This window comes from Sapajus apella, unplaced genomic scaffold, assembly GCF_009761245.1.
Source record: "Sapajus apella isolate SASKATOON/1434 unplaced genomic scaffold, GSC_monkey_1.0 scaffold44, whole genome shotgun sequence".
NCBI lineage: Eukaryota > Metazoa > Chordata > Mammalia > Primates > Cebidae > Sapajus > Sapajus apella.
Window position 1 is genome coordinate 12,040,732 of NW_022436984.1, and position 5,311 is coordinate 12,046,042.

Consider the following 5,311-nt stretch of genomic DNA (forward strand, 5'->3'; position numbering starts at 1 on the left):
GGCATCTGTCTCACTGTCCTGATGCAGTGATCTGGTAAGTTTCAGCTTCTTGATACTATCTGGAAAGCATGATGGTTGGTTTCCTGAGAATGGAACTCAGATAAGACAAATGGAACTTTCTCAAGTTTTAAGACTGAGAGGGTCATTTTTTTTTCCTTTTTTCTTTCTTTCTTTCTTTTTTTTTTTTTTTTCCCGAGATGGCATCTCGCTCTGTCGCCCAGGCTGGAGTGCAGTGGTGTGATCTCGGCTCACTGCAACCTCCATCTCCCGGGTTCAAGCGATTCTCCTGCCTCAGCCTTCTGAGTAGCTGGGATAACAGACACATACCACCACACCCAGCTAATGTTTAAAACTTTTAGTAGAGATGGGGATTCACCATGTTGGTCAAGCTGGACTCAAACTCCTGACCTTGTGATCCACCTGCCTCAGCCTCCCAAAGTGCTGGGATTACAGGCATGAGCCACCGCGCCCAGCCAAGAGGGTGAATTTCTATGTTTATTCAAAAGAAACTATAAACATTAGTTGTATGGGACAATTGGGTCGGTTTCACCACCATGGCAGGTGACAAGTGGGGGACAAAGCAAGAGGCTCAGGGTTTAAAGTCAGAGCTGAGGGCAAGTCAAGTCTGTAATGGAAAGGGGGCCAATGTTCCCAAGATGTATTGCCAAGGTTGTTCAGGACCACAGGACCAGTGCAGGACCTGCAGGACCTTCAGTTCAGGACTACATGCTAACTGTTACAGGCTGCAGCATCAGAAGCCTGCAGAGCACACAGAAAACAGGTGGACGAAAGAGAGAGAAGACAGGACCCAGCAGGGGCCCCTGGCTCTTCCTGCTGTGGTGAAGACTCATAAGCCATACTGCTCTTCCTTCTCCATACATCTGTTCACCACCACGTTAGGAGAAGAAGCAAGAAGACAGGGAGGTTATTGAGAGAATTCACCCAAAAGAAACTGAACATAGCTAAAGGAATTGTGTCAATGATCGGCATTACCTGCTTTAAAACAGATCGGACATTTCAATCATCCTCACCACCACCACCACCAACTAAGCAAGTGAGTGGTGGCTTAAGAGAAGACCAGAGCAGCTATGGACAAGATGATCGGAAAACCCATTTCATCTGCACAACAAAGTTGTAGCATAAGTGAAATTACACAACTCTCTTTGGGAGGCCGAAACAGGAAGATCACTTGAGGTCATGACCAGCTTGGCCAACATGGTGAAACCACATCTCTATGAAAAATACAAAAATTATCTGGGCATGGTGGCATGTGCCCGTAGTCCCAGCTACTCAGGAGACTGAAGCAGAAGAATCGCTTGAATATGGGAGGTGGAGCTTGCAGTGGGCTGAGATCACTGCACTCTAGCCTGGGAGACAGAGCGAGACGCTGTCCCCAGGGGGATAAAAAAATTATGCAACTCTGATACAGAATCACAGAAAAGGAAGAGTTGAAGATACAAACATTGGCTATAATACCCAGCACTGTCCAGGGAAGACACCGAATCTGGGGAGCATCAGCAGTTCATTCTGAGAGGAACTCCCTCTTGTAAAGCATGGAACTTTCCTTGTGCATGTACATTTCCTAGCCAGCTTTTTGCAGCAACTCATGCTCATAAAATGGCCCTTGATTGTTAATTCATGTAATTCATCATCACCAGTTCTTCCACGGTAGGAAAGGGAGATTAGAACATTCCAGCCCCTGGAAGAGGATAATCTCTTTTAAATAAACAGAATAGGCTTTTATCGTATATACCAGTCCTTAAAAGTGTAGCTGGGGTTAGTCTCTAAGCAGGACGAATACTGGGGCACTGACAATACTGAGTTTCTTGCCTAAAAGGCTGAGGACCAGACCCTGGGCTAAAAGGTGAATTTACACCCTGGTGATCACTTGGCTAGTTTCTCCTGACAACACCGCTACGTTCCTGTCCTGTCCCTTCCATCAATGTCATGTCACACTGCCTACTCCACCTTCGATGAACAAACAAACTCATGCAAGTAGAGCACAATTTGGCCAGGGGCACATATTTCCTCTAAGCTCCTGTTCTTGCCCTGTGACACAATCCAGGTGTGTTGGCCAAGCAAGCTGTGGCCTCACTGACTCATCCCTAAATCACTTCCCATCACCTGTTCCCCCCTATTCTGACCTACTATCAAAGTTCTGGCTGCTGATTTATATATTCCTTCTACTCATTTTCCCACTGTTGCTGTTGGATTTGGCTTTGGCTTACTCAGAAAGTCCTAAGTGACACCTTTTCTATTTCAGCCTGTCTCCCTCTACGCCAGCCCTGAACAGAAGGGCTGTTCTACCCGACCCTCCCTGGCCTTGCAGGCAGGAGAGCCATCCAGGGGACATTCACTGCAACAGAAGAAGGTCAAATTGGCGTCAACCAAGCTAGATTCAGCACTAGATGTGGAGGTTCTAATAATCTCCAGGACCTTTGACCAGGCTCTACCTCAGGGATCTGAGATCAGCACACTCTACAGAGAGACAGGGTCACATTCAGCAGGACTGCTGATTTCCCAGGGAGGCTTTGATAAAGTAGCGCTTCAGGAAGCAGCATCTGGGAGCTGACACTGCTCCTACTTGGCAGCACAGAGCTGTCCCATCCCTCCCACTGTTCCAGTCATAGCAATGATGGAGCAATCAGCACCACACTGTGGCTGCAGCGGCTCGAGCTCACACCCAAGTCACACAAGCTCTCCACATTCCCTGCCATTACTATTTGGAGGTAGACATTGGAGCCAGGGAGGCCTGAGTTTGAATACCAGTGTGACTCTTTGGCTCCAGTCCTCTCTGAGCCTCAATTTTCTCAGCTATGAAATGACAGCGGTTATGCCTCCCTCATGGATTAAACCACATAAAAATGTATAGCATGCACATTGCTTGACACAGCAGACACTGTCCAGTGTGAATTCTGATTCCTTTTCCTGAGAGTCTGATTCCAACCTGCAGCAGAATCTCCAGAACCCTAAAGAAGATGTGCTCTGCTGAGCCATCCTCTGTACCCAGTCGTCCTTCTGCCCGGCCCTCAGGGAAGAAGGCCATAACCTGAGTCAGACTTGGGGCTCTTCCTTCAGAGCATGATTGAATAAGCTTCATGGGAAGGAGTGGTGTTGTGGGAGGGGGACTCAAAAAAATGCATACCCTTTTGTTTTCAAACTTTAGTGAGCATGGGAATCATTTAGAGAGTTTATTAAAAATAGAGGCCAGGGCCAGCTGCAGTGGCTCATGCCTGATATCCCAGCACTTTGGGAGGCCAAGGCAGGTGGATCACAAGGTCAGGAGTTCAAGACCAGCCTGGCTAAGATGGTGAAACCCCGACTCTACTAAAAAAAAATACAAAAGTTAGCCAGGTGTGGTGGCAGGCACCTGTAATCCCAGCTACTCGGGAAACTGAGGCAGAGAACTGCTTGAACCCAGGAGACGGAGGTTGCAGTGAGCTGAGATCATGCCACTGAACTCCAGCCTGGACGACAGAGTGACACTCTGTCTCAAAAATAAATAAATAAATAAAAGCATGTTATAGTGAATCCCAAGTTTCTCTTCAAAGAATCAGTATGTCAGCACGTTCAGTTCTCTTCTTTAATTCTCAATTTTAAAGTTTAACTTTCTTGTAATTCCAGCAAACAACCTTCTCCACTGGTTCTAATCAGTAGCTCACATCTGTTCCCCCTCTCCCCCCAGCTCCATCCTGACTCATCCTGGCTACCTGCTCTGACCCATCCATAACTGTCCTTCCTGCCAAAACACCCACCCTGTTACTCCAGCTCAGACTCCTGCTCTTTTTAAAATAGCCAATCGGGATTAGTCTAGCTTGTGTGGTCTAACCCTAGCCAATGGGGGAACGACACAGCAATAGGGACAACCCCCATCAGGCATAAGTATCTTTTCCCCACTTGTCCAAGCATGTAGCGGCCACTGTTGCTCCATTTGTGCACTACATCCTTCTACAGAAGTAAACTGCCTTGCTGGGAGGATTTATCTTCAAGTGTTATTTCTTTTGCAGCATTGAAATTTTACTTATAACAGGCAGATCCCTCCTTAGACTTACTGCTGTTAGATAAAATTTAGAGGAGGCCTTTGGTTTGGACTGAGCTGCTGCACTAAGCCTGACAGACCAAACCAAAATGGAGTCACTCATGCTGAAGCTCTACCCCACCAAGTTGAAAATAAGTTGTTTATCTGACCTTCCCACAAATTGAGAGTGAGATAATAGCCCAGTCTCCAAGCAGGCTGGTTTGAGCTGGTATGATAAGAAAATCTTCTCACTGGAGCCACTCCAATTACTGGCTGCTTTACTTCTGGAAACTTCACCAACCAGATCCAGCCAGCCTTCCGGGAGCCACAGCTGCTTGTGGTTACTGAACAAAGGGCTGGCCACCAGCCTCTCACAGAGGCGTCTTATGTTAACCTACCTACCATTGCTCTGCGTAACACAGATTCTCCTCTGCGCTATGTGGACATTGCCATCCCATGTAACAACAAGGGAGCTCACTCAGTGGGTTTGATGTGGTGGATGCTGGCTCGGGAAGTTCTGTAAATGCATGGCACCATTTCCCGTGAACACCTGTGGGAGGTCATGCCTGATCTCTACTTCTACAGAGATCCTGAAGAGATTGAAAAAGAAGAGCAGGCTGCTGCTGACAAGGCTGTGACCAAGGAGGAGTTTCAGGGTGAATGGACTGCTCCGGCTCCTGAGTTCACTGCTCCTCAGCCTGAGGTTGCCGACTGGTCTGAAGGTGGGCAGGTGCCCTCTGTGCCTATCCAGCAGTTCCCTACTGAAGACTGGAGCGCCCAGCCTGCCACGGAAGACTGGTCTGCAGCTCCCACTGCTTAGGCTACTGAATGGGTAGGAGCAACCACTGAATGGTCTTAAGCTGTTCTTACGTGGGCTCTTAAACAACATGGAAATAAGATTCATGGAAAATAAACATCGAGTTTCTAAAAAAAGAAAAAAAGAAAAAGAAACTCTCTACTTTAACCTTTACAAGGAAAGGAAATTTGAAACCACCAATCCACTTTTCATTCTCTGTTTCTAAAGCCAACTTCCTCTGCTCAGGTTATCGGAACACTCATCATATTTTGTGGAATGAAGTATTGCTCGATTCTAGAATTGCAAATAAAACCCAAGTAAGATCTTTAAACTGGCCAGTCATAGTGGCTCACATCTGCAGTCCCAGCACTTTGGGAGGCTGAAGCAGATCACTGAGCCCAGGGGTTCAAGACCAACCTGGGTAACATAGTGAGACTCCATCTCTAAAAAAACTATTTTTTTCTTTTCTTTTTTTTTGAGACAAGTTCTCCCTCTGT

At 47.0% G+C, this 5,311-nt stretch overlaps 1 pseudogene; it reads left to right on the top strand.

Moving 5' to 3' along the window:
* Positions 1-2,635: 2,635 nt before the first annotated feature.
* LOC116566730 lies at positions 2,636-4,877 on the top strand (annotated as a pseudogene).
* Positions 4,878-5,311: the final 434 nt, after the last annotated feature.